Source organism: Leiobunum rupestre, chromosome 10, assembly GCF_980474605.1.
Source record: "Leiobunum rupestre chromosome 10, qqLeiRupe1.1.hap1, whole genome shotgun sequence".
Classification (NCBI taxonomy): Eukaryota; Metazoa; Arthropoda; class Arachnida; order Opiliones; family Sclerosomatidae; genus Leiobunum; species Leiobunum rupestre.
This window is the reverse complement of record NC_143393.1, coordinates 45377875-45401651: the sequence shown is the minus strand read 5'-3', so window position 1 is coordinate 45401651 and position 23777 is coordinate 45377875.

Sequence of the window (23777 nt, the reverse complement as noted above, 5' to 3'; positions counted from 1 at the left end):
TTTCGTAGCCGTAAACGTTGATAGATAGATTATTTGTATTTTCAAATTTTTTGAGTTTAAAATGATTTAATTCGAAAGGAAACGAAATGTCACTGCAGTCTAATTCTTTTTCAAACATCACGTATTTATTCTGATAATCGCGATAGGAATTTGGAGGTTGTGGATTAAGTTTCGCGAGGACGCACCACAAGAAAAGCTTTTGGTCTTTGGTTTTAATATTTAATACTCCTTTGCCGGTATTATTGAGCTCAAGGGGGAGATTTATATACGTAGCCCCGACCAGCGGTATGTACGCTATATTATCGATTTGAAGAAACAAGATACGGTCTATGGTCCAGCCACTGCCCATATCTTGGAATTCCTCAATCGCGTGTGTTATTTGCTTCACACACGAGTCTATTTGTGTTGGTATTACATCTGGTAAAAGTGTTGCTTGAAATTTGCACCGGAAATACGGTAATGCATCGTCTTCCGCACCATCGTTCAATTCGCGTACGTATCTCACGCGAATAAAAATGTTCCACTTTAAGCCCCGCTTCTTATTTAAGTGATTTTTTAAATACTTCATTAATGCTGGTTTTAATGTTAAAATTAATATTTCGGAGTCTGTTTGGGCCGTTTTCGGAGTATACCGCGAACTGACGATAGCGTCCTCAAGAACGGAGACTTCTTCGATGTTTTGAAGAAAATCGTCCGCCGATTGCTCGGATACGCCGACGGTTAGGAGATTTTGAAGCTGTTGGTGGTTGTCTTTATATCGGTGGTCTGGTGTGGCTGAAAGTGGGCTAAGCTGATGAACTCGCGAATGTTGAATTAATTTGTATCTTCGCGCAAAACTAATGTTACAGATTGAGCAAACATATTTTACATTTTCGTGTTGTTCTCGTACGTGGCGATTTAAAATTGACTTTTTAGAAAACTGTTTCGCGCATACGGTACACGGAAACATTTGTATGGTCTAGCTGTTTATCGCAACTGGTAAAGAGTGGAGGACTGACCCGATCTTTTATACCCTCCGCTTTCATGCCTATAGATCTGATATGTGTTAGACTCTGAACTCCATATATGTGAGATATTTTTATTTATAAAAACTATGTATCCCACTGTAGATTTTGTAATATGATAACGTTAACCAATTTTTCCAGTATTATTTTGAATTTTTTTTAATTGGTGTTCACTGACATATCCATTACTATTCAGTGGTACATCTATTCAGAACTAAAATATAATATGTCTTTTATATGTAAGAAAAAAAACAGTTTTTTTGCATTTATTTATATATTTTTAAAATTATAAATTTTGAAACTCTTCTCCGAGAGTTTGCTTTATGACGTCTTCTAAAGCCAGCAAAGCTTCCAAATCACCGTTATGATCATTTTATTTATTTTTTTCGTCATTAAGTGAATTTTTTTCTGTTTTTTTTTTAATTGACTTTTCCACCGGTGTGCTCCTCTTTTTTAAGTTTCGAGAGGTGGGAGAAGTGGGGGAAAAGGATGTCGATGCTTGATGTGTTGAAGTAGGTGATACTGATGTGACCGATGACGAGGAGGTGGCTGCGGAAGAAGTTGAAGGATAATGTGTGGGAGATGTGGAGAGCAATGGGTTGGAGTTCATTTCCAAAAAAAGCGTAGAGGCTTGGACATCCTCCTCCACACTAATAGTCATATCCATCTTCTCCAACTTTAAAAAAAAAACATAATAAAATGAAAACAATCTTTTGTAAAAAAAAGTTTTTCAAAAAATAACCATACTCATGATACCTGAATTAATGCCATCATCCCTCCGAAGGCCAGTCTTATTTTAGCAATATTAGGGTGGTAGCAAAGGTGGACTTTGATGGTGTTGCTTTCTGGATCGGGTTCAAAGTGGCACCAAAATCCTTTATGATATTTTCGAATACCAACTTCGAAGGTTCTAAAATTAAAATGGGGTAAATCGGGGCGACCTGGAATTGGGTCCAAGGTAGCTTTATATTTTAAGACCGCCACTACTACTGTTTTGTCTAAAGATGACATGTTTCCAGTTATTATTCAGAAGTCTGTATGACTTTGACTAAATCAGTACGAGCTTATATACTAGTCGAAAGGTGGAATTTACAATAAAAGTTCGATGTACATTCCTTACATTTCGAACTTGGTTATCTCTGCGTTTGTATGGGAACGGATTTAATTTTAAAGCAAAAATATATTTTAAAAGTTCGATGTACATTTCTTACATTTCGAAATTGGTTATCTTAGTGTTTCTATCGGATCTAACCAGATTGATAATGGAATTTGTATATCAACGTGATAGTTTAATCGATAAATATTACAAATATGATATAAACTCGGAACAACAAAGTGCTTCACATTCGGTTATTATAGTTAGAGGTCGGGGATGGTTGACTTTTATTCAATAGATAAAGCTTTCAGAATTATTCGTAAAACGATATTGTTATTGAGTTAAGAAACGGTAAAATGGTTTGAATCAAAATATTTTATTTTCATTACATATTCCATAATTTTATTTTCTGCGCTTTGAACAACGCGCAATTTGAATTATTAGAATGATATTTACACACTATTGGACAGGAATCTGAAAGTTCTTGGTACTTAGGGCACCCTAAATCTTCGACGTTCACCAGTCTTTTTCCAAAAAGTTCGGAAAGGTACAATTCTTTTTCCATCCCCTTTGTGTAAAAGGTTGCCGCTTTGGATTTTATGTTGGTAACTATCCCATCCAACTGGTCCAGTTCATGTTCACCCTCGTCCCAAAGCATCCCACAAATATGTCTAGAGATCCAACCGCACAGTCTCCTGTCTTTCGCGCTTAGCTCGTTGTAAGGAAAAGGTGGTTTAAATGAGTAAACCCCATTATCCCCAGTTTCCACAACCAAAAACGCTAGTTCTTTAACGACGTACTCATCGTTGGACCTCATAAAGTTGACTTCAATAATACACGAATTTCCTTCCGACTTTAATTAATTAATAATAAAATATAAGAAACGATTCCCTCAAACGTTGCATAATTTTTAGAAACCGTTTATATAACTAGCTACATCCATACTTACATCGTATTAGAATTCGAATTCCAAGGGACTCTGGGATCCTAATTCAGAATGATATTTTAAATTCTGGCTTTTATAGTTAACTTTGTTGCACTTTGTACCACGCCTTAAACAATTAGGATTATACCACCACGTTCGAAACAGCAGATTAAGCAGGCTTTGTAAATTAAGGGTATATCCACGCAATACGCGTTTAAACAATTCACGGTCAATATTCAAATCCTCGTCTCCATGTATTTTCTATGAGATACGGTACTCACAGCTCTCTCGCAGTACAATTACGACCGGTGAACGCATCAAATACCGTCAATATAATTCCCCATGTTAATTCTATGCGGCATGGTGCTCGTGAGATACCGTTAAATAATACTTCATGTTGATTCTATGAGGATTTACGGTCGGCGAACGCGTCGATGTTGAGCCGGTCCTTTTTTCTAGACACCGTCAAATAGTGCCCCATGTTATTTCTATGAGGCACCATGCCGGTGTCCCGGTGCCTCATTAGGTGTCTCAAACGCGTCGATGTTGAGCCGGTACTTTTTTTCTATACACCGTCAAATAGTGCCCCATGTTATTTCTGTGAGGTACGGTGCCCGGCGCCCAGGTGCCTCATAGAGCGTTCTCTCATTTATAACACTACTTGATTCCAAAGTGTCTTTCAATTGTTGAGTTAAAACCAATGGTGGACTCTTTGCGCAATTTTTCTTTTCCGTACACTCCACGTACTGTTAGTCTAGTGGGGGAGAAGATTCTACCAATTCGATGTCAACTTGAGGCTTATTTAGTGATCTGGCGCCGACTTTAGATGAGTAAAAGAAAGCACCAATTCGATGGGCGTTCTTAATGAAATGTTGCATTGTGGATGAATAGTGAAAACGAAATTGAATGATGCCCACTAATTGTTGAACGCAACGCGAGAACGGGTGGATCATTAGTTTTTTTATTTACATCTTTTTATTAAGTTTTACGCTCCGCGCACAAATTTACTAAGCCGCACATCTCTCTGTATTCAGAGCAATATTTGGTGAGTTGTTAACCCAAGTAGGGCATTAGGGATATCTCTCTGAATTTTTGACGGACTCTTGGTTTTTAACCCAAGAGTAAAATGAGTTTTCTTGATGTGGGTCGCTGGTGATGTCCAAAGGACACAATCACGTCTTGGCGTACCTTTTACTTAAGCCAATCGGCCACGTTCGGTTGGACTTAGGGTTTATGGCCCCGGGGTACCAGTTATTGGTGACCCCCTTTCGGTCAAACGTTAATTACCAAGTAATTTTGCACAATACATCAATACCACATTCATAAATTATCTTTAACCCTTGGGTTAAAGATAGCGAAACTCCGAAGAGTAAAATACAATTAAAATAAGAAATTTTAGAAGTTATACAAAATAAACTGGATTATTTCCCATAGGTTATATTCACTTTTGAAAAGCCGGTGCCCAGACGACGATTTTCCGGCCCTCCGGATATCGTCTAAAGACTAGGAGCAGTTCGCTTATGATATCGTCATTAGGGAAACAGGAAATGATACAACATGCAAGCGTTTTCTACCGTTTGATAGTAGTGGTATTGAAGTCTATTTCTGAAAATAGGTGCCTTAATTTAGAATATTTTTATACTTACGGTTATAGTTTTTCCTCAAAATGGCGGCCAGTACGATAAAAAAACGTTTTATGTAGGAGAAACGTGCTCACTGCAAGTTTCACACTATCAGGGCACGTGGTGCCATTCCAATTCCACCACCATCCTACCTTTCAAGGATTATTCCTAATTACTAACCACCCTCTTTCCAACAGTTAATACTACGAACTGACAAGGGGGTAGGTTTTTTCTTCTCTTTGTTTGGAAATATTAAGTTTTGTGAATTGTAGTAAGAGCGTTTAAGAGGCACGATATGCAGACGTACCATAATTATTGAACAATGTGATAATTTCTTAGAAATTCCTAGGGCGTACAATAATTTTCATGGCGGACCATTATTTAAAAATACAATATAAGTAAAAACACGATAATATTGCGTAAGTAAATGGTTTATTAGGCCGACTACTGTGTTCCATTATTTCGATAATTCTGCCTCAACCTACGATATTTTAACGAAAATTGTGATATTTCGTAATAAAAATTATATTTCTATGTGCTATTTATGGAAAAAAAATTATTCGTGAAAATCTTTTAATACATTCTTAAACAAATCAAGTTCAGTTAATAATAATAATAGGCATTTGTTTATTTCCTCTAATGAATAAATATCAATTTATAATTCTTAATATTTATATTCAACGCTTTTATGTATGGATTCAAAGTTAGCGTTGAAACGAAATGCGCGAGAAATTTCTTGGGAAAACGATAATTTGAGATTTTTGATCTGGCAACGCTGAAGAGATGGTCCATTTATTCTTAAGAATATTATAACGTGAAAAGACAAATATTTTGCTACGCAAAATTCCCATTTTAAATTTTTACTTAGCATAAAATTAAACCTGAATTTCAAATGCGAATTTTTTTAAAGAGAGCGATTGTTTTAACGTGACCAGTCCTCTTGGGGGAAACTCGTTACCTAGTTTCCTTTTGTGGCCCCAGTGCAAATTTTGATATTTTGTCGCTTGCGCTGTGGTTTTAATTTTAAGTATTTGGTATTGTTTGTGCCAGATTTAAACTTGAAATTGGCATCAAGTATTTTGTACTCCGGGTGCTCGTTTTCTAAAGTATATATATGCTACAAGAGGTATCCATTTAGTTGTAACTTGTAACTCTGCAAAATTCAGATGGGAAGGGGGCAAAATCCTCGAGGCCCACGAGGGGGCCAGTGGATGAAGAGGTCCAGGGGGTGGAAATCAGAATGTTTTAACTGCTCCCAACGCTAACTAATACTGTTTTAAGGGCTCGAGGGAGGTGACAATTGAAGGGCGTGTAACTTTTGTCCCTGGCCTCAGAAAACCTCTGCACGGGCCCCTGCCTCACCAAAAATGTATTTTCACTTAGGATTAAACGATGGATATTTTTCTTGTAGATAAATATTATATTAATAATAAGTGAATGGTAAAAATTAGTAATATTATATTTTATTACAGCTAGTAACATTTTTCTCTTTTTTGGGAATGAAAGCAATTAGCCACACTACCATGTATGAATAGCACGATGAATTTTGTTATCCCGCAGTTCTAAATTCTTGGGATATGCAACAAGTTTCTTTCCTATCACGATGTAAGTAACCGTTGGTTATAGCTTGTGATGCCAGGATGGAAAGGTGAAAAAACATTTTAAATTTGCCTAAAAGCAAATGGATTTTTATTTGACATTTTAACTTTTTAGCCCATGTTTCTGTGCAAAATTTTGTACTTATTCCGCAATTGATATAAAAACTGGGCAAAATATTGCAACGGAATTTTCAACAAAAGTCCAAACATGGAGACATTTCGTCAAAATACAAGTAATACAATTAATGGGTAATTTACAACATTACAATATGAATATTAATTGGTTTTTCGTTATAAAATGGTAGTGGAGTGCACGCCATTGGACGCAGTTTTACATTAGAGTTGTTAATGGAGAAAGTTTGGAGATGCGCCACGATGCAAGGGCCTCCTGAGGCTACCCCGGGCTTTTTAAACCGACCTTGTGATGATGTTGTAGACGAGAGCAACACGTGATATACCCCGAAATGAGGGGAAGTCCATGACGTATCCATGCGTTGTGAAGGTAAAGAATGTGAAGGTACGAACGATTCCTGAAGAGTCGAACACGCCGGGGAAAAAGCGAATCGTGACGGCGTGGACCTCCCGAAGGGCGAGCAACATACCACGAGTTGGTCAAGAGTCTCGGAAGATATTTGGCGGTGAAAGCCAAAACCCCGAACTGGGGTCCAGGAAGTGAGAGAGGTGAACTCGGCCCAAACGAACGAAGAAGCCATAGGTCGCGGTGGAGAGCGTAGCGCGGCACACCGATTGTATAAACGCAGAGTCTAGCACAGGAAGGGATAGAAGGGTGTCTGAAGTGACCGTGTGTCAATTAGCGCACTCCGGAAGAATGCCAGTCAAGGTAGAGAGCGTCGAAAAAAGTGTTCGTGAGAGGAAAACGGGGACGACAAACTAGAAGCGCTCCAATCGACTCAAAATCGGGGACGCACTCGCGGAGAATGGCAGCGGCGGTAGCTTCTCGAAGCATGTTAGCTCCAATCCTGTTGGATATAGAGAGCTTCAAGGAAGCAAAAAGCTTTCACCTTGGTGGCGATGTCGACGAGGCCGAGACCACCAGCGCGCTTGTCAGGACCAAGTGAGGAGGCGGAGACCCAGTGTAATCCGTTCCAAAGAAAATTGTCCAGCAATTTTTGGGTGGCGGATACAAATTCGCCTGGGGGTTGAAGAACTTTAAGTCTGTGCCACACCACACTAGATGCGAAAGAGTTCGTGATAAGCACCCTGCCCTCGAGAGAGAAGAGGTGACGGTGTTTGAGCCAGCTCCGCAAAACGTTACGGAGACGGTCGAGAAGTTCGGGCCAGTTTTGGGCTTCGTACGCACCCAAGTAGGTGCCTAGAAAAAGGCCTCCATGGGAACGAGAAGGAATATCAAGTGGAGCATCCACTCGGCGCTTCCAAGAGCCGGACCACAGTACAAAATATTTTTTTAAAATTCACCACCGCACAATATTGGTCGAGGCACTGAAGAAGGATATTGAAGTCGGCATTATCGCGTATAAACGAATTTAAATCGTCCACATACGTGGCGGTTGACGATACGGCAATGAGTCGAACCGAGACGGGCTCATTTGCGTTGACGAAGTAGGCACATGAAGGGCTCAAGGGCAGCCCTGCCGGATACCGCAACGGAATGAAATTAGGTTTGTTAGCGCGGTTTTAAAACGGACGTGGAAGGAGTAGTTATGTACCGTCTTTCTACACACGCGTGGGTCGCACCGTGCTTTCCCCCCGGGGGAATGAAGCGGGGAATTGCAATTCCCTCCCCCGACGCGCACGTGCCTATCGAGCACAGGTGTTAATTAATCAACCTGTTCAAGGTCAAAAGGGTGAATATTAATGAGCATCGTATTTGCCAAGTATTTTTTTACCGTTAGGGGTCATTGACCTGGTTGCTATATGGTTAATCTGTTAAAGTTTTTGGCGCGAATTTAACATGTGTTCTGAAGATGGTTAGATAAGCGCGGAAAGTGTAAGTATCAATGAACAAGTGGAAGGGGTAAAGTTTCTATTGTTTTACTAGTATTTGGGTAAAGTTTGTACCTTTATAATTACAGGTTAACCGTTAGGGGTAATTGACCTGGTTGCTATATGGCTGAACTCTTAACATTTTGGCGGAAATTTAACATGTGTTCTGAAGACGGTTAGAGAAGCGCGGGAAATTGTAAGCGTCGATCAACAAGTTAAACTCTTTGAAAAGCTTTATTAGGAATGGTACGTTTTTAACCACTGCTTTAAAATGGTTTGAAAGAATTATACAACTAATGTACGTTAAGCTTAAACTAAGAAAGAGACAAAAATAAATATAAATAGTTTATTTTAAATTAAAATTTTAAGGGCGCCCCCTAAAATTACATAAATTAGTTTCTAATATAATAAAATATATTGAATATATTACCCCCTTCCACGATGATTTTGATCCCCGGCGCTAGAAAAAATTCATACGTATTAAAATATATTTAACGTTTTACCTTTCCTCAAGTCCAGCACTCCCATCTCCGCCGACAATGACTGGTTTGTCAAAATCTCCCGATATGGAATTGTGGGGGAGTCCGAGGGCGTTGGGGAGTTCCCGGGTGTTGGTGGGTCCGAAGGCGTGGAGGGTGGTGCCAACGTGTCGGGTCCTATTGTTAGGAATTTTTATAAAAGTATATAAAAAATAGAAAAATAATTACTTCGAAGAGGTCCTAGGTCCGCGTTTTGTCCTATAATTTAATAATTATTAATTACTTGTTACAATATATTATCAAAAGTACATTAATTCCACGTCCTTTCCCCTTCACTATTTTAAAAAAACTCTGCCGTAGTGTTGGAGGCCCTAAATTTTGAGATTTTTGAAAAGGTTCGTATTAAGACGTTTTACAACTTACATTGTAGTTCAGGAACGAAATGTGATAAAACATGAAAAAATCGCGCTTTTTATAACCGTAAATAAGTAGTAATCTTGATTTACTATTTCGATAGCTCGAGGTTCAGTTCGTGTATTGAATTTTTTCATGAGAAAAACTCTACATTGATTTGTAATTATAAAAAAACCGTTACGTTAATAGAGTAGGTAAAAATTGTTACAAAAAACCTAGGGGAGTTTATTTACCACATGTTGATATAAAAAACCGTTACGAAAAATAACATTAATAGAGTACCTAAAACCGTTATGAAGACAAAATTAGCAAGTGTTGTAGAAGTTCCTAAGCTTCCCGCTATGGGATTTTTGTTTATTACGAAAAATTACACATGTATTAATAAAAAGCGTTAGATAAATTAGCATGTGTTAAAGATTTTTGTAAGCCGTCCCGCTAGGAGATTTTGTGACTATAAATAGAGGCGCGCCTTTTATTTGCATTTATTTCTCAACTTTCACACGACTTGAAATTGTAAGTCATTTTAAAATTTGGGAATTACTTTTTTTAAATGACCGTTTATTGTTAGGAAATTATACTGGAATGATGGAGTTTGACCGCAAAGTAATAGTTTATTAATTCAGTCTATTTTTTACGCCATTTAATTTAGTTTAATTTTTTAGAAACAAACCGAAACACCTCCCTGCTCCCAGATCAATAAGGTCTGTCGTCGTTTAGATTTCGGAAATAAAGGGAATATTAAGAAAACTCGTATCGAAGTAGACATCTCGAAGAATCAAACTGATTTCATAGATTTATCATGCCACGAGGTACTCGATAGCCCATCTACACAATCATCATTGTAACCCGGCCACCTGAATTAAGGGCTTCAAAAGTCGCATGATGACTTAGGCCTAAGGTGGTGCCTTGGGTATTAGCCTAGCTGATTATTATCAGTAGATGCGTCACCCAAAAGCAACCCATAAAAGCTAGGTCCATCTCAACCCGGTCCATCTGAGCTAGAGAGCTGCAGAGCCTATTATTTCCGTCCGTTTCCGGTCCGCTTTGTTTCTCGTCCGTTATTTCCCTCCGTTTCCGGTCCGATTTGTTTCTCATCCGTTATTTCCAGCCCATTAGTTCCGTCCGTTTCCGCTCCGGTTTATTGGTCGCCTATCATTTCGGTCCGTTTCCGCTCCATTTCATTTATCGTCAATATTTTCCGTCCGTTTCCGCTCCGTTTGTTTCTCCGATATTATTTCCGTTCGGTTTCCGCTCAGTTTCATTAATCGTCTATATTACTAAATACTTATGCTCAGTTTCCGCTCCCGTTTTATATTTTGTTTTACCTCAGTATACACTTTTTTTAGAAACGTTTACTGGGCGCCGCCATTATCGTACAGACAACCAACGAGCCAGCCCTCTATCGCAGAGATTTCATTCCCCCAAAACAAGTTTTCTCATCACTCTCCCTGTAGACTGTAAGGTAATGGCGGTCGATTGGGAAGGCGCGTTTAAGCGTCTATAGTTTTGAAAAATGAGGAAAAATTATTTTATCTTCCTGAATACAGAAATTTACAGAAACAATAATTATTTCTATTGAATTGAATGTGAAACTAAAACTTTACCGCAAGCCGGGTCAACCCGCCAATTTATTCCCCTTTCCGCTAAACGGCCTTTGTACCTTTTCGATTCTGCGCATTGATGTACGCAACGTAGTCGTAGAGAAAAATGCTTCAGTTGCAGTTATGTTTCCCACCAGCTGGTGAAGAAGGGGTCTCACTGTCTGTAAAAGTGGTAGACCCAATCAGCAGCCAAGAGAGAAATGAAAACAGTGTCCATGCTTCAATATACGACGTTTTTTTCGGAAATTGGCTCCGATCCCGTTCCGTTACATCGATTTTTCCGAAATTTGCTCCGATCCCGTTCCGTTACAACGATTTTTCGCAAATTTGCTCCGATTCCATTCTGTTCCTCTACTTTCTTATAAATTAGCTCCGATTCCATTCCAGCGCCGCGGAAAAGGAATAATTTCCGCTCCGTTGCAGCTCTCTAATCTGAGCCAGTAGACGACGGCTGAAAGGATATAGTCGTAGAGTTTTCCCACCATAAAATTTCGGGATTAAAATTGCAAGTATAAATAATAACTTGTATTTAGACGTAAGGCGTTACGTTAAAAATAGCGATCGGCCAATTGCGACGAAAGACGGCGTTTGCGTGAAATTAGATTCGGCGTGGGAGTTAAAAGAATATCTAGAACAGATTTCGTACGAAGAAGGTGATTATCAACTAAGAAACGAAAAAGTTGAAATCCTAGCGGGTAGGCGAGGCGAAGTACTCGTTTACAAGAACCGTGGACGTGCCTACTAAAAACTATTAAATTTGCAGAATTCCGGCGAAGTTTACGACGTCGTGACAACGATTCAAACCGTATTAAATATTTACGCAGGACTTCAAAAAAACCATGGCCCTCGATCTTAGCACCCGTTTCAACCCTAAAAACTTTTACTCAATAGATAAAATCATTGCCAGTTCTTCTCGAAAGTATAGGTGTAAATCTATGCTATTCGAATGTAGTTTTAAAAATTAAGACCAATTAAACCACGCCGATATCAGTAACCAACTGACCCTTACTTTCCAATCAATATTATATAGAATTACGGCTGATAATTTAGGCTACACGCGAGTCAGAGTGGTGGTAATTTCCGATGAGCTGCACGATCCAATAAATTTCCAATTAATGAATTTTAATGAGTTGACAGCTGAGAGAATTTTAACGGGGATTGAAAAGGTAGCGCAGTCCGTTAAGACAATTTATTTGAATTCGCCCCTCCGATTTGACCTAATATTTCTTCAAGATACTCCTTTGAGAGGACCCCCTCGCAGCGTTAGAACAAGAAGTTATGTATGTTTAGATCAGTATATCAACCAAGGTAACACATTTATTCCCATTAGAAATACGGACAATTTATGTTTTACGAGAGCACTCGCGGTAGGAAGAGTTTTGGCCGACTATCAATTTTTAAAACATTTAGGACAGGGTGCTAGTTTTAACGAATACCAATTAAAGACAATTAGAAACGGGAAAAAGCCCGAACAAGAACTTGAAGCTAAAAAATTACATGCCCTAGCTGATGTTCCCGAAGGTTCCGTAGAAATAATTGACATTAACCGATTCCAAAATATTTTACCCGACTACCAAATTATATTAATCTCGCCGGACGATAATTTCGATAAAGTGGTTATTGGTCCCTTCAAAGAAAAAAAATTCCTCTTAAAAATTAAAGAACACACGCACGTAGTACGATCATATTCAGGGCGCAATATTATTGTAAATTTTGTCTTACCATGTTATATAACAAAAAAGAGCCACGACTGTGGACCCGAGCTTAAAGCCGCAGGTGTCACGGCCCCGAATTCCACCCCAGTATAGAGCACGCTACCCGTTGTAATGACTGTAATCGGTATTTCGCCAGACCAAATTGTTTCTCCCAACACGTAGAGCTAGGGACCTGTCAGATTTTAAAACGGTGCTTGAATAGGCCTTTCAATGAAACCTGTTCAGCACTCGCCAAGGAGTATTAACATTCCGCGCCTGGACTAACAAAGTACTTTTTGTATAGTCTTTGTCACTTGTGGTCGCTTGGTGCCTGAAATAAGGAAATATTTGTAACGCTGTAAACGTTAGGCCTAAGTTGGAATTCGGGATTTTATTATTCTAAAATGACTAAAAAGCTACGTGGGTTAAAAGAAACAATTCTTGCATTCCGGGTTGTGAAAGTCTAGTGGCTCCATATCTTCTCTATTTAACTGAAAACTAGAAATTATTAAGTTATTTACATTTGATTTATTTCATTTAATTAAAATTTTAACTTACCAAACGTGAAATATCTTAACGAAGGACCACAGCGAACGGTAACGCGCTAACCCGTGTGCCGAGGCTTACGGTTCAAAGCGAAATCTTGGATTGAAGTTGGCTGTTTCAAAGAGGGTTGGCTGTACAACTACCCGATAAAATCTGGTAGCCGTGTAACAGAAATTAAATAACCTATTTCCGGTTTAACGTGGCGAGCTGGATGGAAATGGGACGTATCTTTTATGAAAGACCTATTGCGGCAAAGACTATGAAGGTAATCATGATTGCGACAACAAATGCGCTTTTTGCAAAATTGAGCATCCCAAAAACGAGTGTCACGTCCGCCCATTAGAAATAAAATCAAATGAGAAACGGATATGCTATTTTTATTTTGAGACAATAACGACTGACACTGCAATTAGACCCATTTTAATCATATCCGCGATGCAAGAAGCGCCATTTTCGACCAATTATGATTAACGGGAATTTCACGGGTTTGATTGCATTCTAAAATTTTTTGATTATTTATTAGAATGCCAGGTTACAGTTAATGGTCGGAAAAGAGATACGGTTACGAGGCCGGTCTTTGAAAACGTCATATTAATTAGTCATTTCAGGAGTGGTTTCGATACGCTCCTTATTCTTAACGGTCTATTAAAACGAAAGATTAAACCCGAGATAATTTGTAACGGTTCCAAAGCTCTGGGGATGTTTCTCGCCCATTTTAAAATAGCCTTTATCGAAAGTTCCTACCTATAGTAACAGCCCTTCGAAATTTCTCGAAAACTTTTAAGATTGTCCAAAAGCAAGGTTATTTTTATTATTCATTCGCTACGGAAGACAATTTAGATTATATCGGCGCCCTTCCCTAGAAAGAATATTTTGGTATCGACAAATTTACGGACGAGGAAATCGTAGAATTTAATAAATGGTATGATTCCCAACGTTACGTCGTTTTTGATCTTAATAAAGTTTTAACCGAATACGCGATCGATGACGTTAAACTTTTACAGAAAGGATTCGACAGTTTTAGAAATTTATTTTTAAAAACCGTCGATTTTGATTTATTAGGGTCAAGCGCCATAACGTTACCGGGAGCCGTAACAAATTTATTCCTATGCAGATTTGTCGAACCAAACACTATCGCGATATAGTGTCGGGGCCCTGAAATGGTTAGCTTATTTGGGAAAAAAAACTCAACGTGACCTTTCAAACGGCTCGATCGTTAGGCGGAGAACATATAATTTACCCCTATCGATTATTCGGTCATTGTTTCTCGTCCGAAATAATTGCCGAATATTACGGCTGTCATTACCATAAATGCCCACTGCACATTGACCATCAGGCTTACGATAAAGTTAAAATATTATAATTTAAATATTTATCTTAAAACCTTAGACAGCGTAAATTTAAAAAAAAGGAAAGGCCTAATGCGCAGTTTATTAGTATATGGGAGCAGTGTGTCAGAATTTATAGCCCGGTGTACCTAGTAACAAAGACCTTACCACCGGAGGCCTATCATCATAGTACACTACGCCAGCGTCCACCTAGCCCGGACAGGTGACAAATCCAGCATGGGTAGCAGAACCCTACTACTGATGGTCTCACCTTTGACGCAAGCCACTCAACCCAGCAGAAGGTGCAGCAATGGGTGAACCAATCCCCACTTCGAACACAGCAGTGGGATTTAGAATGGATGCTCTAGCAACTCCAGCCGACACCCTACCTACGTAGGTAAGGAGCCAAGCCATTTGGAGAGAGCTCCTAAAGGGGAACGACGAGCACACAGCAGCCCAAGTAACCCGGCACAGCTGGCACCGGAGATCCCGGCGGGCCCCAAAAGGCCGGGAAACAGGACCGCCGTGCCCGCATATGGAGCCCCCCGCCCCACAGCAGGCTACCCAATCCGCCGAGGCGGCCAGCTTGCCTGGACCCTCTCCGTTAGCTGGAACCGAAGTTCAGTATCCAGCCCAAACCTGACCGAAGTCGGAGGTGGAGATAGGACCATTTGATCAGAGCTAACATCTCCCAGTGCGCCACCGCCCTTATGGGTTACAAGAGCCAGACCCCAACTCCCCGGTAAAGCCACCAGTTATTGCACACTCTAACCCATTTAGGGCCAGTATATGGGAGCACGAATATGATGAGTTATTACGGAACCCAGCAATTACGAGTTTTTGCGATTCCCCACCCTTTACCAAACCGTAGGAGCGAGAGACGCCATTCATGGGGGGAGGGTCGAAAACTTTGAAATTTACGCCGAAGCCACTCCCGATCGACCAATCAAAGTCGTGGATTTTAATAACATGTACCCTTCCGTCTTTAAAGGACCTTGATACGCGCAACCAACAATTGAAATATAGCGTCGAAGTCCCATTTAACTTGAAACGTTTAAAAACGGGGCAGCTATTCCAAAAACCAGCTCAAAAACTCGTTGGATTTACGTCAAACAAGCGGATCTTTAAAAGCGACGGTACCAGTATTCCCTTCGCCTACCAAAATGTCAGTAAGACGGCTCAAGTTTAAATCACCGACCACGTTCCTCATCAGTGGACCGCATAGAAATCTCATAGGTAACTAGAATGCTGCCGTGTAACTGGCAAATGGGCCAAACGCCGTGGCAGACGATAGCCAGATCTCAGCCAATCAGAGCTCAAAGAGTGGTTCTGCCAAGAATTTAATGTCACCAGAGAGAATGACGTCACCTATCTCACGCTATAGTAACGGATCCAAGGAGGATTATTATCCTCCTTGGCGGAACCACTCTACGGCCTCTCATTGGCTGAAGGTTCAAGGCGAACTGGCGTCAATCTCGGCCGTAGGCGGCAGCATTCTAGTTACCTATGAGATTTCTATGGTGGACCGAGTCGATGCGGAAAAAACAGTTTCGAATTTTCGGCTTTTAAAAAATCGACATACGCTGTTCGAGAAACCGCCCCAGATAATTATTTATTATTATAATATTTGGTCGGAAAAATTCAATGAGCTTAAAAAATTTATAATTGATATCGAGTTTCATCAGGGTTTATTAAGTGAGAAACCGGAAGAAATATTTGATAGTTCTATAAATAACTTGCTCGTTCTCGACGATCTCTCTCAAAGTTGTTTAAATAACGCGTACGTTTCGGTAGTCACCACTTACATTTTGGGTTAAGAATAATATAGTTAAATTTATTTGGTCGAGCGGCTCGCGATATTAGTTTGAAGTCATCGTATATTGTTCTATTTAAGAGTCCGCGTGATCCTAGTCAGATTAAATGTCTCAGTAGACAAGTATATCCTAATAAACCAAATTTTCTAAGTACTGTATACAATAATGTAACTGCTTCCCGACCCTATTCTAATATTGTTTTAGACTTAAATCAAGCAACACCCGAACATTTCAAAGTGCGAAGAAATTGCTTATTTGAAGAGGGCCCAATGGTGACGGTTTAAAAAAAATTGTTTAAAAAAAAAATGATTGTATAAATTGTGGGTTTTTCAGTTTGAATGTATCTATGTAATTTTTTGTGAAAATGTTTTCATTGTATATTTTGTTTGTGTTTTTTTTAATAAATTTGAATGTATTTATAAAATTGTTTCATTACGAAAGATGACTTGGCCACGAGCGATACGGGAACATAAACCTTATTTAACGCTCATTAAAAAAGCTTCCCCCAGTCAGCGCAAATTTTTAATTAAAAACGCTAGTCCCGAACAATTAAACTCTATTTCTAATATTTGTCTTAATATTACCTGGGGAGCGCTACCTGTAGGTGCAAATAGGAAAAAATATTACAGCGCTATAAAGCGTGCATCAGAAAAATTGCTCGTAAAAATTTAACCGACTTAAACCGTCGAAAAATTCTAATATCTCTGCGAGGCTGATTCTGGGGTGCAATTGTCGGTTCATTAATTCCCGTTGTTCTTAACCGTATTATAAATCGATGAAAAAATTCGTTTTAGTCTCCGCTGATAGCTATTTTAGCGATAAGGCCAAATTAATAGACATTATTCAAAATCAAATGAAAAGTATCATAAATAAACCGATTAAAGTCGGCAGTGAGGAAGATACGTTACGAGAATATTTAACTATGCTTCAAAGGTACACTCTGTTTAAAAAGTCTTCGACAGGTGAAATTTTTGCCCTCTTTTTATTTCTGCTAGAAAACTATAATAGAGAGATCGATGAAACCAATTGCAACTATTATTTATTTTCCAATATCTTTAGTTATTTATCGGTTTCGTCGGCCAAAAATTAATAGTTTTGGTGGGTACCGTCAAAACTCATTTTTGACAACTTTTTGAATAATGGTTCTACGGCACTGACTCACGCGTTTTTGAATTCACAATGGTTGAGTCATATTTGGAAAGTGGAAAATTTTTCCCTCTACAACCAACGGTTGAGAAGTCATCGCGTTTACAAACTTTCGTCGAAATTGGGAAACACCTAAAATGCATCAAGCGATTATTAATAACGCAACTCCGACAGTGATCCAACAACATATTTAATTAAAGGCTGGCTTAAAATTGTGGTAACCATTATTATAAACCATTTCTAACGCAAATAGCTTTTTAAAAGCGTTAGCGTATAAAAAAGGATATTTCTAAAACCACTTGCCAAGTTGTTCTTTGTATTTGTTTTTTTTTAAGCCGGCCTTTAATTAAATATATTTTTATTGTTATTGAATCGCTGTCGAAGTTGCGTTATTAATAATCGCTTGATGCATTTTAGGTGTTTCCTAGTTTCGACGAAAGTTTGTAAACGCCATAACTTGTCAACCGTTGGTTGTAGAGGAATAATTTTTTCACTTTCTAAATATGAATCAACCATTGTAAATTCAAAAACGCGGAGTCAGTGCCATAGAACCAATATTTAAAAAGTTGTCAAAAATGAGTTTTGACGGTACCCGCCAAAACTATTCATTTTTGGCGGACGAAACCGATAAATAACGAAAGATATTAAAAAATAAATAATAGTTGCTATTGGTTTCATCGATCTATCTATTATAGTTTTCTAGCAGAATTAAAAAGAGGGCAAAAATTTCACCTGTCGAAGACTTTTTAAACAGAGTGTGCTTTAAAATTTAAGAATTTGAAGTGGTCTCCGCCGTTCGTTTAGAACCCCCACCGATGCCTAATCCATCGAATACGTTAGCTCCTCTTCTCGCACCGGCGCAGATGATACCGCCCGCAGCTACACCAAGTAATTATCCGATAAATATCTCTCGCGTTTCCCCCGTTTTACCCAGTACTACGTTGATTTCTCCCGATCCGATTCCTGTTTATCTACACGCGGAACCGAGACCCCCTCTTCGACCTACTCCCCCAGTCCCGACGTTTCTACCAAACCCGGACCATTTGATTACGGGGTCAACGCCTGATATTGCCGAAGCCGTCCACCAAGCACTACGCCGAGAGTTTGATCCTCTATCAAGGAGTACACCACGCCGTTCCGAAAGTACCAGTAACATAGGGAACCTTTTCAATACATTAGCACCGTCTGAAGACGCGACGGGTACTTCACGAGATAGCGACCCAACGTATAGGCCATCAGCTGAAAGCGTGGATATTTTATCGGAGGCTGTGTCTCTACCCTTTTCGGATAAAGATTTACAAACGAATGAAAAGCACGTGAAGAGGAGACTAAATGTTTGCAAACCTTATCTGACACCTAAAAACAGACGCCGCGCATTAAGCCCTCTGAAAAAATGGAAAGAGTGATACAATAAAAAATTTATTGATTACAATATTTATTTTCGTGATTCATTAAATGCAGACACATATTCCATAACGAGATTATGTCATTGATATATAGAGTATCATTATACATAACTTATATTTCTCTATAAGTATACCCCGAACATTTACATACGATATAAAATAAAAATGCGCCCCGCACGTTTCCGAGTCAATCGGTTGGATAATAATTTTATTTTATACCCATTTTTAGCTAAATGACCCAAGTTAAAATTGTACGTAACAGGTGAATTTCCAAACGAACAGAAAAATTCTCCCTTTCCCGCTTCAATAAACACAGCGACCCAATGAGAACCTGGTTCAGTCGAAACGTCCGTAGTAGAGATGGACTAAATATGAACCATTTTTTCCAAGATGGCCGCCAAAACAACCCCCAAAAGTTTTTCCAAAAACCAGTTTTTGGCCTTGGAAAAAGTCATCAATATATTTTGGTTTTCAATCTCAAATTTGTAGAGAATAACTAAATATGAACATGTAAATCCAAGATGGCCGCCAAGATGGCCGCCATAACCCACCCCCCCATAACAACCCCCAAATTTTTTTCCAAAAACCAATTTTTGTCCTTGGAAAAATCGAAAAACATATTTTTATTTTCAATCTCAAATTTGTAGAGTAGAACAAAATTTGAACATGTAAATCCAAGATGGCCGCCAAGATGGCCGCCAAAACAACCCCAAATTTTTTTCCAAAAACCAATTTTTGTCCTTGGAAAAATTGAAAAACATATTTTTGTTTTCAATCTCAAATTTCACCTTGAAAAAACAGAAACGAAAACTTCAAGCGGAATATATAGCAGAGATATACTCCTTGATAGTTTGTTACCTTTCATATGAAAGGAACCTTCTTACGAATATTTGCAAAGGTTTTCGGAAGAAGAAAGATTATTGAGTTCAGATGAATTAACCACCTGGGGCTTTTTTCGCGCGACAGCGGCTCGAGTGTTAATTGTTAAATGCCCTTTCTACGGTTTAATTGTTGAAAGACGGAAAGATTGTGATGTACCATTAATAGTTCGCGGTAATCAGATTCCATTTATTCTTGCCAAATTGGAAATGTAAATTAATATCACAAAAAAGTTTTAGAAAAATTTTATTTATAATTTTTATTTCAAGGTGTAACGATAAAATATTTTTGTGTAACCTGTTTAAAATCGGGTTGTTAATGTAGTTTATATTACGTGGTCTGTTAGAAAAAACAAACCACATCGCTTTCTATACAAACTAGTTTCGCTTTGATTTTTGTTGGCGAATAATGACTTATAAAGAAAATAAGGAACCGTTTAAGGCCTATGAACTGATTAAACATATAAATAAAGAATTGAAAAAACTGAATCGAAAACTTGAAATGGATTTGATTGCACAAATAATGATATATTTTCATAAAGAGCATAATTCTCACGAAACGCTTTTGGAAGGAGCCCCAAAAACCGGGTTCTTAAAGGCGATAGACGATTTAGTGGTTTTTATTGATAGCGTGTTATATGTTATTAACGATAGTTCCTTTGTGTCAACAAAAAATGTTGTAAAATATTAATAAAAGTTTTAAATTTTAAATCAGAGTTTTTATTTTAGAGTGCGATAGCTAGAAGGATGTAAGATAATTTAAAAACAAATTATAACAATTTTTTACAAACATATTTAATTTCAGGTTCAGAGTTGAAAATTATTTTATAACATTGTATTATTCATTTTTGAGTTTTATGTTAAAAATAAAGTTTTGCAAAAAAAGTTATATTATCAATTTTATTCAAATAAGAAACACATTGACGGTATAAGTTAGTCCTTTTAGATGTTAACTAGATTAATTGTTAAAGAACTAAAACCCAAAAATTAACATATTAACCTCACAGACTGTAAAACGTAGCAGACAGTAAAAGCGAGTCTTAAAATGTATTATAAATCAAACAAATTAACGATGTTTCGTGTATTGAAATTGATTTCTTACTGTTTTGTACGATCGCTTAAATGTATCGGCTGCATTTTTTAAATTTTAATTAATTTACTTTTGTATTGTCTTTAAAAATGTTAAGTTATATTTTAATAGTTATGTTTATAATATGTTGTATGGATGAATACAGTAGGATTATAAATCGCTGTTTGACTTGGCCATCTACCGCACATTTAAAACCGTTTTTACTTGGTAGCGTTATAAATTTAAATAATACTATTGCATACTAAACAATCAGATAAAACAACCCTCATCGAGCCGGAGTTTCCCCAACTGTCTTAGCCGGCGGGCTATCTTAGCGTGAGGGAAAACGTTACGCGCACCAACTCCAGGGTATACCGGGATAAAAAGCCTTACGATAAGGAAGAACGGTGAGAAACGCGCCGCGCTCTATTAAAACATTCCTGCACGTTTTATTCGATCTAGCTAGAACTAAATTTACTGTGTTTTATAGCCGTTACGTGGAATTTCTAATTAACTCGGCAAAAATTGTGTATTTTGATAACAAAAAAGTGGATTTTCGGTACTATTTCTCTTGAAGAATATGAACATGTAAATCCAAGATGGCCGCCAAGATGGCCGCCATAACCCACCCCCCCATAACAACCCCCAAATTTTTTTCCAAAAACCAATTTTTGTCCTTGGAAAAATCGAAAAACATATTTTTATTTTCAATCTCAAATTTGTAGAGTAGAACAAAATTTGAACATGTAAATCCAAGATGGCCGCCAAGATGGCCGCCAAAACAACCCCAAATTTTTTTCCAAAAACCAATTTTTGTCCTTGGAAAAATTGAAAAACATATTTTTGTTTTCAATCTCAAATTTCACCTTGAAAAAACAGAAACGAAAACTTCAAGCGGAATATATAGCAGAGATATACTCCTTGATAGTTTGTTACCTTTCATATGAAAGGAACCTTCTTACGAATATTTGCAAAGGTTTTCGGAAGAAGAAAGATTATTGAGTTCAGATGAATTAACCACCTGGGGCTTTTTTCGCGCGACAGCGGCTCGAGTGTTAATTGTTAAATGCCCTTTCTACGGTTTAATTGTTGAAAGACGGAAAGATTGTGATGTACCATTAATAGTTCGCGGTAATCAGATTCCATTTATTCTTGCCAAATTGGAAATGTAAATTAATATCACAAAAAAGTTTTAGAAAAATTTTATTTATAATTTTTATTTCAAGGTGTAACGATAAAATATTTTTGTGTAACCTGTTTAAAATCGGGTTGTTAATGTAGTTTATATTACGTGGTCTGTTAGAAAAAACAAACCACATCGCTTTCTATACAAACTAGTTTCGCTTTGATTTTTGTTGGCGAATAATGACTTATAAAGAAAATAAGGAACCGTTTAAGGCCTATGAACTGATTAAACATATAAATAAAGAATTGAAAAAACTGAATCGAAAACTTGAAATGGATTTGATTGCACAAATAATGATATATTTTCATAAAGAGCATAATTCTCACGAAACGCTTTTGGAAGGAGCCCCAAAAACCGGGTTCTTAAAGGCGATAGACGATTTAGTGGTTTTTATTGATAGCGTGTTAAATGTTATTAACGATAGTTCCTTTGTGTCAACAAAAAATGTTGTAAAATATTAATAAAAGTTTTAAATTTTAAATCAGAGTTTTTATTTTAGAGTGCGATAGCTAGAAGGATGTAAGATAATTTAAAAACAAATTATAACAATTTTTTACAAACATATTTAATTTCAGGTTCAGAGTTGAAAATTATTTTATAACATTGTATTATTCATTTTTGAGTTTTATGTTAAAAATAAAGTTTTGCAAAAAAAGTTATATTATCAATTTTATTCAAATAAGAAACACATTGACGGTATAAGTTAGTCCTTTTAGATGTTAACTAGATTAATTGTTAAAGAACTAAAACCCAAAAATTAACATATTAACCTCACAGACTGTAAAACGTAGCAGACAGTAAAAGCGAGTCTTAAAATGTATTATAAATCAAACAAATTAACGATGTTTCGTGTATTGAAATTGATTTCTTACTGTTTTGTACGATCGCTTAAATGTATCGGCTGCATTTTTTAAATTTTAATTAATTTACTTTTGTATTGTCTTTAAAAATGTTAAGTTATATTTTAATAGTTATGTTTATAATATGTTGTATGGATGAATACAGTAGGATTATAAATCGCTGTTTGACTTGGCCATCTACCGCACATTTAAAACCGTTTTTACTTGGTAGCGTTATAAATTTAAATAATACTATTGCATACTAAACAATCAGATAAAACAACCCTCATCGAGCCGGAGTTTCCCCAACTGTCTTAGCCGGCGGGCTATCTTAGCGTGAGGGAAAACGTTACGCGCACCAACTCCAGGGTATACCGGGATAAAAAGCCTTACGATAAGGAAGAACGGTGAGAAACGCGCCGCGCTCTATTAAAACATTCCTGCACGTTTTATTCGATCTAGCTAGAACTAAATTTACTGTGTTTTATAGCCGTTACGTGGAATTTCTAATTAACTCGGCAAAAATTGTGTATTTTGATAACAAAAAAGTGGATTTTCGGTACTATTTCTCTTGAAGAATTCCTTAAATACACAATGGTTTTTAAAAAGGGTACGTTAAAACTTGTATTTTTAAAATAACTTATATTGTTTTAAAATTGTTTTTTGTTGTTGTAGTATCTTTAAAATTTAGGTCGGACGGTCGACTAGTTGTAACAGTATCAATTTTTTGGAAGAGCCCGGAATTTACATTTCCAATGGGAACCAAAGCACTATCATTTCCTTGCAAACATGGGACGCCCTCACAAAATCATGGTCTTCAAGTATTGAAAATCTAAGCTCTACATCAATAAAAAAGGTTAACCTGCCAATTCCGATCGTTGATCCTTATTCCGATTGTACTTTCCATCACAGTTTTGAAGTGTCTTCCGATGGTGGAAAATTTATGTGGTCATTATTACCTTTTACGCAAAAGTATCTTGAATACGAAATGAACTATTCAACCAGTTTTTCACTTAGTAGAGTGCAAGTGCTAGCTTTAGACGAATTTAAACTGCGTATAGATGAACAGTTAAATCTGTTAAGAAATAGCATGTTTGCTGTAAACCAAATGTTTTCTGTATTGGTTGATAATTTTTCGAAATTTCAAGAGTTTTATAAACCACAGGA